General features: G+C 39.9%; 1 long non-coding RNA gene across 1 annotated transcript in view; it reads left to right on the top strand.

Annotated features, from left to right (window-relative positions):
- The first annotated feature begins 4,098 nt into the window (after nucleotides 1–4,098).
- Nucleotides 4,099–12,193, top strand: part of LOC139599767 (uncharacterized) — a 42,545-nt gene continuing 34,450 nt past the window's right edge. The window contains exon 1 of the long non-coding RNA XR_011682299.1: nucleotides 4,099–4,264. This is a non-coding gene — a long non-coding RNA (uncharacterized lncRNA). The remainder of the gene's footprint in view (nucleotides 4,265–12,193) is intronic.

Genomic DNA, 12,193 nt, shown 5'->3' with positions numbered 1-12,193 from the left:
TGGAATAAAAATAATTAAAAGGAAAATACATTACTGAAATGCTGAAAGATCTCATGTGGGGAAGATGTAATAGGTAGGGAACTCACGAAGGGCAAGTCAATTTCTGTCCTTTGTCCTATTCCATCTGAGAAGACAAATAAATAACAGACTCCCAGAGCAACAAGAAACACAAGGACATAAAGGCAGAGGAAAATTGAGGGGAAAGATCCATTAATTTTCTTTTAACAAAGGGGTTATTTCAGTACTGGGACAGAGATGAGAAATGGCTCTTGGAGTAATTCAATCTTGAGATTTTGGACATCTGGCCTGAGTGGGTTCAGAGAAGATAGAGGAAGGTTTCTGCTTCAAGAGGGGACAGTCCAATAATAACAGCATCTGATGTTTGTCAGAATTGTTCCAATAGTACCAAGCTTTATGCTCTGAAACTGTCAGTCAAAAACAAATTGCAGCAATGACAAGCTTTTGATGCCCATTTGATGGGCAGAAGTGATAAAATATATGAAGGGTTCGAATGCAAGGTGTCACTATTCTAGTGAGTTGAACCAAACATTGCAAAAATGAAATGGTAAAAGGAGATGTAGTCAGGACAAGGATAATTGCTGGTGCCAGAGACATTGGCCTATTAGCACAATTTCAATTACATTTAGATCTCACTCCTGGTAGAAGATCTAGTACAGAAAAAAAAAAAAAGATACCTTTTTTTGGTAGCAGGAAGGGAGATAATCTCAGACAATATGGATTGAATAAAGAAAAAAAAGAAAAATAGCAATAAGGAAAGAGTTCAAAGGGTCCCATTGAATTTGCTACGCTAAGAACTGAAAGACCAGAAAATTTCAGTAGGGCAGGAAGATGGAAAATCTGTGAGAGTTACAGTAAAGCACAAAGTACAGCTGACACCCATGCTTAGCAGAAGAAAAGAAAGAGGATATAGTTTACACCAAAGGCAGAGGATTCTACAGGACCATGTCACTTTCCCAGGAAAATAAAAATTATCTGAGGACTTTTAGCCTTAGGTAGAAGCAAATCCTTATTTCTGTTGTAATAGAAAAAAAATAGCATGAACAGAATGTTGAAAATCTTAAACAAAAGTTGTCCTTACAATTTAGATCATAATTTTTTAGGCAGTTTAATAATGAATATTTATAAAGGCAAATGAAAATATATACAGGAATGCAGCATATGGTGTTTGTGGTCAGTACCCAGATGAGCTGGAGAAAAATGAAGTCCTTGGAACAATATAATGCAAAGACTGATGTTTTCCCACTGTGCAGACAGCAAAAGAAGGTCAAGGATGCATCAGCAGCAAAAAGACAAATTACTGAAGAGATGAGGCCACATGTCTTTATGGGAACAGAAGAGCAGCCAAGAGAATATGAAATCAAACTTGTGACATCAGCAATTCCAGCAGCAGTCTCTGACCTCTGTATTTTCCTACTGGAGAAGGTAAAAAAAGAGCAAAAGAGAATGAAAGATATGACAGATAAAAGTGCTTAAGGACTCATATGCAATGAAAGCCCCAAAGCTCAGCAGAAAATTAGCATATGTATGTGGAGAAATAAAACAAGCTTCTTATATTAGCTTGTTTATCAGAAACCAAATACTCCCAAAGTTATATACTTTGAAAGTCCTCTTGGCCTTTCTCCTCCCCAGCTTTTTCGTGGAAGAATCTAAGCATTAACTGTATTCATCATTATATTTGGAAGATACTGGTGTCAGCTGGCTCCCAGTCAGCATCACTCTAGCAACAGAAAAATTCTGAAAAAGAAATCTAGGATGCTGCCAGGGTTGCTTGGCATCCTCTGCCAAGCAGAAGATGTGTTGGTTTATGACAGAAATAAAACTGAGGATGATGGATTTTGAGCTAGTTTCAGCAAGCTGGCCTTGCTCTGAATGAGGCTGCTACCTGTGACAAGGAGCAGATAAATGTGTGCTGTTTATTATTAAGAAATGGAAGTTCTGGTGAACCATCGTGTTTCTGCAGCTCCAGAAAAAGCTCAGCAAAGTCTGTGAATGCAGCAATGTTTCAATCACCAGAAAGAGCAGATTTTGGAAAGGAAGTAACAAGGTCATTGAGCATAATTAAAGAAGTATTGATACATCTACCTCTTCTGTGGAATATTCTGTATTCTGCCTGTGATGCAGAGGTAATGGCAGGGGATGCAGAGTTCTTTGGTATATCTATATCTAAATCTGTCTCCATCAAAGAAAACCTGTCTGCAGACAAAAAACTCACGCCCATATAGTATCCACATTAAAAAAAAAATCAGAGAAATAAAAAAATGGTACATTCCAGCATGTGTAGGCTGCTCAGAAACTCACAGAGACCTCCAAAAGGCCCAGTCTTTACATGCTTGGCAGTTTGATAACACCCAAACAGATTGAAGCATCTCTGCCCTTAGAGAACTCCTGTTCCACAAACAACTTTCTCTTTTAGATTCAGAGACTGATCAGAGATGGTGCTTTCTTTTAATCTTGGTTTGCAGCAAATAGTCTCAGGGAAAGTCTTTGCTAAGCAAAGCCTCGTGTGAAAGAAGAGACTTTTGAGGAAGGTGTTCAAGGAAATGTAAGCTAATATTGACCTGACCATACTCTTTCAATCAATATATATCACAGCTATTAATTTTTTGTTAGTTAATAATTTATTCAATGTGAATCAAATGTATTCAGTGCTGCCCAAGAAGAGAGAACCCAAGGGATGAAATGGCCACAGTATTAAACACAGGGATTTTAGGATGAAAGCGTTGTGAATTCTCTGAGGTTTCAGAGTTTTTCTCCTTTCAGAAAATCTGTTCTCCAAAATCCTGCAAGAGCACAAACAAAGACATGACATGAGTGCAGCAGTTTGTAGGGTTTGACCAGGATGGTTCAAACCTAAGGAACAGCTGGGAAGAATATAATGTGGGAGGAAAAATAAGCAAACAAGAATGAATATCCAAACACACCCCTGTCCCCAGGAAACAGTTGCTAATATCATGAATTTCTGCAAAACTGCCTGAGAGACCTGGGCAGCAGGAAGCAACAGCTTTTTCTTTTTTTTTCTGTGTGTTAGTCTGATTTTTTTTTGAGAGGACACACACATACATTATTGTATGTATTATTTCTCCAAACATACAGACCTGGCTGTATTTTCATGGTTGTCAGCTGCACAGGTCATGCAAAAAACTAAAGCTAATTCTTGCCAGGTATGAAATTCTTAAGATCTTCATAGAAGGCTGCGAGCCTTTATTAGCACCTCTGAAATCCTCAACAAAGAAAAGGCAGAGTTGCACGTACCTAAGGGAACCAAAAAGGTAAAAATCAGGAGAAGCTGTGTGTGCAACAATTATGATGTATTGATCACCTGAATCTGGATCCTCTCCAGAAGAGCAGGTGATAAGTATATTAGGAATGGCTCTAATTGAAGCACTCATTAATCTTAAACTTCACAAGTGCAACCAGAAGGAACTGTTGGAGCAAAATCCCAAGATATACACTTGGCCACTGTAATGGTTGACAGTAAAAAAAAAACAAAAAAAAAACCAGAGAACCACTCCTAGAGCAAAAAGATCATTTTTTCCCCTTAAAAGTCTTAGAAGTCTTTTGGTACTCTTTGTCAGAGCTCTTACTTGTGATGGCTGCACAAGTATTTCTTCAAAGGAATGAAGTGCTGCCTTCTTACTTCCTACTGCAGGTGAGACAAAATAGTTAAGTTAGAGTGATACCAGGAGGCAAAAGCAAAGAGGGGTGTCCTGCCCCCAGTCCCTCTCTCAGTCTCAAGGAGCTGCACATAGAACAGATCCAACCTAGTCTAAGCTCACAATTCAATTCAGATTTATTTCTACGGCTGGATGAGAAGATACATCAATGCAGATAGCTTTGAGTCATTTGAAATTGTTTCAAAGCTCTTGCTTTAAAAAGGCAGAACACATTTTAGCATGGTGGGAAAAAAAATAATATCCCAGTTTGCTTCATGGTAATCAGTTATTATTACCTGTTAATATTATCTGTTAGTTGTACCAGCCATTAACTCCCTTATAAATGAAATTCCTTAGGCTTTTTCTTTGAATGATGAGATGTAAAAAACCTGTTCAAAACTCCTGTCATCTTCTAAAGTAAACAGAACAGTATGCACTTGAATTTAGAGCAGCACACAAAATGTCAATCATTGAAATTAGAGATCTGTTGCATGTAAAATTTTATGCATGAAAAGAAACTGTTCTGAAGCTCTGGATGATAGAAAATCTTCCCCTGCATAGTCACGCAGTAAGAATTTTGTGATTTAAAGGTATTGTTTCTTCTTTGTCTTTCTGTTTTGTATAAGTATCATATTCAGTCTCGTTTTATGTATTTAGATGCTTGGCTCTGCATGGGTTTATCAATGTTTCTCTTCTGCTTTGTGGGAATTTCCTACCAAAGATTGATGCAAAATATACCTGCTGTCTGGATAAACACATTTCTATTCTTTTTTAGTATATTTTATTTTATGTCTTTTCCCTTAGCTTTTAGACTGTGTAGGCATAGCTTTGCACTGCTTCAGGAAATTGAAGTGCATCCCCTGTGTATATTTTGTAACCCTTGGTTTTGTCTCTTTGGGAACAAGGAAAGGCTAGAGAGTTCCTCCAAAGAAAAGGAAGTTCTGCTATAAATGACAGAGAGATTAATTTGCTGAACTATTTTCTTATCTGTTAAAAGAAAATATATCTCCTGATTTTTCACTTGCATTCCACCAGTACCTGCAAATCCCAGTCCTGAAACAAGCCCTCGCTTTCTTTGGCAGTGGGGAAGATTCTTTTTGCTCTGTTTTGGAGAACTGGTGTGGAGCATATTTGGGTTTTGTGCTCCATGACAATTTTGATATTTGTCAACTTTCTGTAATAGCCTGGCCTCAGCAGCTGCTCTGCATGGAGCCACTGTATGTAAGAAAATGTAGCTATACCCATCCATCCATCCATCCATCCATCCCTTCATCCCTCCATCCATCCATCCATTCCATCCATCCCATCCATCCATCCATCCATCCATCCATCCATCCATCCATCCATTCCATCCATCCCATCCATCCATCCATCCATCCATCCATCCATCCATCCATCCATTCCATCCATCCCATCCATCCATCCATCCCTCCATCCATCCATCCATCCATCCATTCCATCCATCCCATCCATCCATCCATCCATCCATCTCTTCATCCATCCATCCCTCCATCCATCCATCCCTCCATCCATCCATCCATCCATTCCATCCATCCCATCCATCCATCCATCCATCCATCCATCCATCCATTCCATCCATCCCATCCATCCATCCATCCATCCATCCATTCCATCCATCCCATCCATCCATCCATCCATCCATCCATCCATCATCCATCCATCCATCCATCCATCCATCCCTCCATCCATCCCTCCACCCCTCCATCCATCCCATCCATCCCATCCATCATCCATCCATCCATCCATCCCTCCATCCATCCATCATCCATCTGTCCATCATCCATCCATCCATCCATCCCTCCATCCATCCATCATCCATCTGTCCATCATCCATCATCCATCCATCCATCCATCCATCCATCCATCCATCCATCATCCATCCCTCCATCCAAAGGCCTAAGAATGGAGCCTGGCCCCTGCTCTTCACTGTACAGATGGAACCTTTGAGCCCCCAATTCTTGGACATTCACAGGTTTCAGCCCAGTGTGGAGCAGCTTTACCTCCCCTGGGCTCTAGCTGCAGATCCCTGCCTCAAATGCTCACATTCTGGCTGGGACTGGTGCTTCAGACCTCCAGGAAGGGTGAGCTGGGCTGAGGTGGCACAGAGAGGGGGCTCCCAGTCCCACATGGATTATAGCTGGAGAATTTCAGAGGGAAGCTGAGTTGGGGCAATGTGACTGTTCCCTTCTGTCACAGACCTGAGCACAGCTTGATACTTTTCCTGGCCTCGGGTCAAATATTTCCTTTGAATAGAAGGAGTCTTCCTCTTTCCAAAGATAAGAGTCTCTGTATCATCTTTATTTTTCATAATCTTCTGCTTTTATGCATTTCGAAGTGCCCAGCCAAAGGGACTCTTTTTTTACCTTCATTTTTTCACACCTTGTGAGCACTTTTGCTATTTCTGTCTCCCTTTCTAAGTCCAGGGGTAAAAATGCTACAGGCCCTGAATTATCAGCAAGCTGATCATCCTCTTGGTCTCAGTTCTTTATATCCCTGCTGGGATATTCAGGGTACTCACATCAGGTCTTGCAGGTTTTCCTTGCAGGCAGAATTAAATGATTCTGGAGAGGTACCAGTAAAAAACTACAAATGGCAGCACTGCTGAAAAAAAAATCTCTAGTTTCCTTAAACTCCTCTGTTTTGCTTTAATTCAGTTTCTGTGGTTTGCTGTTTTCATAAATATGTCCTTTATGCTTTCACATTGGGTGTCTCATAGGTGGTGTTAGGGAGGAAGGAGTATGAGTTATTTCCCCAAGATGGAAAGACAAAGGTTTTTTTTTTCTTGACCTTGTTAGTTTAAAATATTTATAACTATATGAATAATTCCTCTGAACAATATCCCATAACTCTGGGAAAATATAAAAAAATTCTCACTTAAATTAATTACATTTTGGAGCTCAGCATCTTTTTAATATTATTTTACCTCAAGTAATCCAACTGAAATTTAATTGAAGGATTTTTTAATTAAAAGTGGAGAAATGAAACAATTGCAACACTTTTTCCAACCTCAAAAAATCTATAAATATATTTATTTTGTCTCAAGAAAACCAGTGAGAGGGAGTTACAAAAAACATCCTCCCCACATGGCTATTTCAGCTGTGCAGCTACATGGAATAATTCACAATCAAAATTTACTCATGTCTTGGAAAATGCATCTCGTTTTTCACCTCAGGGATCTGTATGAGAAACCAGTGCCAGCAATAAGAATTTCACAGCTGCACAGTGGTATCACACATGAACCCTGATTTCCACATGCCTGCCCATTAAATACTGGCTGTCACCTGTAATGGTAGGCAGATATAAATGAGGACACTGATGGCTAAAATTTGGGGTACTCACAATTCCTTTCCTAAATAAATATGCATTTCTTATGTCTGTGGAAAGCAGTTTATGCACAGTTTCTGCATTTTCAAAGTGCAGCTAAGTCTTATCCTCATAAACTTGGGTTCTTCTGATGGGATTCACAGCTTTGGACCTCTGTTTTGTTTAGAACTTATTTGGCTTCAGTTGTTGGAGCAGTGGAGCACATAATTATGTGTAATTCAGTTATCATACCCCCAAAAGGAGTACAATGCCAGTAGCTCCATTTTATGTTCTAATCCATGGCATGAGAGTTCATCTTCTGGTCTAGGCACCACAGCTGGAACCTGCTGGAAGCTCTAGACACCTCCTGTGGCAGCTGTGCAGGGCTGGGTCAGTGCTCAAGAAAACAGCTACTGAAGGAGGAAGCAGCATTGGATACAAATCCCTTTTTTTCAGGTAGACAAACACCAAAACAAAAGGTGTTCTAGGTTTGAGCTCCCCACTGGAGCTAATCTGGATCCTTCCATCTTTCAGGTGTGTTCATTAGCAGAAGTAGAAGGAACAACCTCTCTCCTTTCTTCTGACTTTTTCTCATTTCTAGGAAATAATTTAAAATTATTTTTTAAAGAAGAAACCCAACAAGTATCACCATCATATTTTCTGAAAAATCCCCTTTGCCCAGGATTTTCTCCTGGGAAGCTGAGAAGCCTCAGAGAAAAGGAAAACAATTCTTATCTCATTTGCCTCTGCTGTGTTTTGCTGCTTTGGAATGTGTCTGGAGATTGTTTACCCACAGGTGATTGTTTCATTGGATTCTGCTGGGAGTTGTTTTCACTCTTTGGCCAATCAGGGCCAAGCTGTGTCCAGGCTCTGGAAAAAATCAGGAGTTTTCATTATTATCTTTTAGCATTCTGTAAGTATCCTTTCTGTATTCTTTAGTATAGTTTAGTATAGTTTAGTTTAGTATTCTTTAATATAATATAGTATCATAAAGTAATAAATTAGCCTTCTGAGAACATGGAGTCAGATGCATCATTCCTGCCTTTGTCTGGGAACCCTGCAAATACAAGAAACAGGTTCATGTAAAACTAGTGTTTTATGTTGAAGGTGTTAATGTGGATTAGATGGGACTTAGAATCAGAGAATCACAGAATTACAGAAGGGTTTGGGTTGGAAGAGTCCTTAAACACCATCTGCTCCCAACCCCTTTGCTGTGGCCAGGGACACCTTCCCCTATCCTAGGTTGCTCCAAGCCCTGTCCAGGCTGGCCTTGAACATTCCAGGGATGGAGCATTCATCTGAGTCCAAGTCTCTGTGGCACATAGTTCTTAACAACAAATGGAGTCTTTGCACATTTGAATGTACATGGCAAATATCATTTTACACACACATCCCCTTTGCAGCTTCTGCACTGATTTGTCAGAAAGGTTTCTCATCCAATAGTCCACACAGAACAGTGATTCCGTGTTTGACTTACTGGGAGAGTCACAAAAATTTTTTGTGCCTTTTGCATGAAAACTGACCCTATGATGTGCTTAAAATTCCTCCTGAACAGCCCTTGAGGAACAGATTGCTGAGGGACAGCAAATCCTGAAAAGGAATAAGGGATTGATGGTGCTGTATTGTAGAAAGAGGAAACTAATTAGAAAACAGAAGGTTATGAAGAGATACTGAGAGGGGGGATCAACACAGAAGTCATGGAGGAAGAAGCTTCCTTAGAAAGATGTAAGGGAATTGGGGAATAATCTGAATCCTACATACAAAACACTGAAGAAACTTATCCTTCTGGTGAGGAGAGGATCCAAAGGTTGTCTGGTAAAAGAGGTCAGCTCCACTGTCTCTTTCCAAGAGAAAATTAAACTTAAAAAAGGAAGTCTTACTGGCATATGCTACAGAGACTTGTTGCCTCTTTTAGCTTTGTGATAGATTTGATGCTTTCCATATTTTTGGAAGCCAGAGAATGTCTCATCGTCAGATGCTGAGATTATTTTGTACCTAAAATAATAGGTATAAAAATAGCACCTGATAAAGCACAGATGTCTCCTTGACTCCCACTCCCCAGAATGGCAGGGAAGCAGCTCTGTGATGGCTCCAGCTATGGTGTGACTGCTCCTGAGAGCCCAGACACACTCAGCCACTCGGCTTCGTCAGTGTGACTCAGATCTTAAATTACGAGGGATGCATTGGCAATGTTCAAGGGTGCATTTTAAAGTCAAAGCAAGCCCGTAAAATGTCCAAATTTGTATATGCAGAGCAGTCTTGTGTCATGTACTTCCTGCTGTCTTCAATTACACTAATAAAAATTTCATTTAGGAAAAGAGGTTGGATATAAAACTGGATAAATTCTTTGAGTTCTTTTTTTTTTCTTTTTAGATTATTTATTAGTGATAACAACGAATGTACTGCTTAAGGGTAATGAATCTTATTAAATGCACTTTAAATTATCTCCTAAATTAATACAAGAGAGCAGTTCCTGTGCTAAAGACCCACATAGGACTGGCAGAGGAACTAATATTTGCTTCCTGTGAAAGACTCCACATTGCCTCCAGCTAAATTATGTATATCCAATCAAATTCTTGTTCCTAATAGAGATGTAACATATGTAAGCAGCTTCAAATGTTATGTACTACTTGCAGGAGTTGTCTATGGATTTCATTCAGAGAATCTGCCTCTTCACTTCGTGCACCTTCTATGTGATAATCAGTTTGGGGTTTTTTTTAACCTATTTCTCCACATTTTTATCAGACCTTACTTGCTCTGTGACACAGGTCAGTGTAATCATGCTACATCAGGATGAGTGAAGGGATTTTCTCTTCAGGGATAGAATTACTATCTTAAGATACAAGTTTATTTTGGAGGTGAAAGTCAGATATCTAAAATTTAAGCAGTGTGTGCATGTAGCTGCCTGAAGAACACACAAATTCATATATTCCCCAGCTTCTCCAGTTCAGCACAGGACATGCCTAACTCTCAGCTTCTCTTCTCCTCTCCTACCTCTGCTCTCATGAGCTTGGCTGTGGCCCTAGGGAAGTATTAGATGTGACTATAATAAGGGAATACTCAGTGGGAATGGTTATTTGCATTCCCTTTAGCCTGGGTATCCCATTAATATTCTGGCTTTCAAACATACTGCCAAGTTTGAATTTAAACGCATCTCTGTGTCTCCTGTGCACTACCAGAGATGAGCTACCACAAAAAGTCAGACTCATTTCAGCTCCTGAACATGAGAGAGAGAGATTTAAGGGAGGATTATTAGCAAAGAAGACTGAGGAAAAAGTCTGGGAAAGTGAGAAGATTAGTGGTCAGGTTTTATACTCAGGAAGGTTTCCTTTTCTGTATTGATGGAGTGAATAGCTTCCTTCATCTCCTGTCACATGTAGTAACATTTTTGGTGACACAAAATGAAGGTTTTTAGCCAACTTCTCAGCAGTGTGGAGGTTTTCTAAAACTCCTGTGATCAGAGGCAGGCTGTGCCTGCTGCCCAGGGTGCTGCTTAGTCTCCTGTGACACTGAAAAAAAAAAAAATCAGGTGCTGCAAAGGAAAGGCCAAAAAAATTGTTGAGCACAAACAAAATTAGTAAAAAATACATCAGGTGCAAAAAGATCAGAGAATTTTCATTTCTTCAGAGGCCACAATGATCCAAAACTTTGGTATGGTATGAGATTTCTGTACTGACTTTAACTGTAAACTAGTAGTTAACCATAAAATGCACCTTAGAAATTCACTGAACCCATTTCAGTATTTGAATAATTTGTATAATTTCTAGTCTTTCTTGATGCTTAAAATTAATCTTTCCCTTGAATATTTCGAAAGCAAGTTACTACCAATATTCTTTGGAAATAGATTGAGTCTTGGAACTGTAATAAAGTTTCCTTTCTTTTTGTTAAAGTTTTCTTTAAGCATTCTTTCATGTTTTCACCTTTTTCTTAACAGTTGATATATCACATTCACACTTGTTTGTCTTAGAACCATCACTGTCATCAGCAGCCAATGTATTGATCTGCTGCTTTTTCCTCTTCATAGTTGGTGCACAGAGAAATTTATTTCCATCTTGAGCTGTTCTAGCAGTACACATTTAGAACAGACTAATTAGAAATACAAGGGCAAAGCAGCTGATAACCAGACCTCTGCTAGATCCCCTCCTTTAAAATTCCCTGTTTCATTTTCCATGATACATTTTGCACCAAATTAACCAGTCTGTGAGCACTTGCTCTAAGTCCTGTGCTCAGCTGCTTTCTGAGCTGTCATATCTGATCACACACAACCAGGCCCCTCAATTTTCATGGGTTCCTGGTTTTCTTGAGTGCCTGACATGCAAAATTTTGTCCCATAGTGAACTCCTGCAAAGGGCAGCTGCAGAAGCTCAGTGAGCAAGGCACGGGAAGATCATTAGATCATAGAATGGCCTCTCTGTAACAGAGAGCAGGGGATTCCACCCAGGGACTCCACTGCAGGGCTCAGCACCTCAGAGCATCACATGGAGACTTCTGCACAGCCTAAACTGATAGACAAAAAACCAAGCAAACTCAGTGATTTATTAATTTTTTTTATTATTTTTCTTTAGAGCAGCTGAGAAATTCGGGGCTTGTTCAGCCTGGAGAACAGAAGGCTTCAGGGAGATCTTTTAGCACCTTCCAAGTGCCTAAAGGGGCTCCAAGAGAGCTGGACAGGTACTTGGGACATGGATCTGGAGAGACAGGACAAGGGGGAATGGTCATCATGATATTTTCTGAAAAATCCCTTCACCAGGATTTCTTCTCCTTGTTTCCCTGCTCTGGAATGTGGTCTGGAGATTATTTATCCAAATATGTGAATTGTTTTTAATTAATGGCCAATCACAGCCAGCTGTGTCAGACTCTCTGAGTCAGTCACGATGATTTCATATCATTCTTGTCCAGCCTTCTGATTTATCTTCTCTCTTTCTTTAGTATAGTTTCAGTATATCATAATATCATATCATATATCATATATCATATATCATATCATATCATATCATAAAATAATAAATCAGCCTTCTGAGAACATGGAGTCAAATTCTCATCTCTCACCTCCTCCTGGGGACCTCACAAACACCACAGGGAATGGGCAGAAACTCACAGAGGGTGGGGAGAGATGGGAGAAATTTTGGGGAGAAATTTTGCCCTGTGAGGGTGGGGAGCCCTGGCACAGGGTGCCCAGAGAAGCTGTGGCTGCC

Source organism: Agelaius tricolor, unplaced genomic scaffold (assembly GCF_023055355.1).
Source record: "Agelaius tricolor isolate 1412-34295 unplaced genomic scaffold, bAgeTri1.0.p SCAF_24, whole genome shotgun sequence".
NCBI classification, from domain to species: domain Eukaryota; kingdom Metazoa; phylum Chordata; class Aves; order Passeriformes; family Icteridae; genus Agelaius; species Agelaius tricolor.
This window is presented reverse-complemented; position numbering and strand designations above follow the sequence as displayed.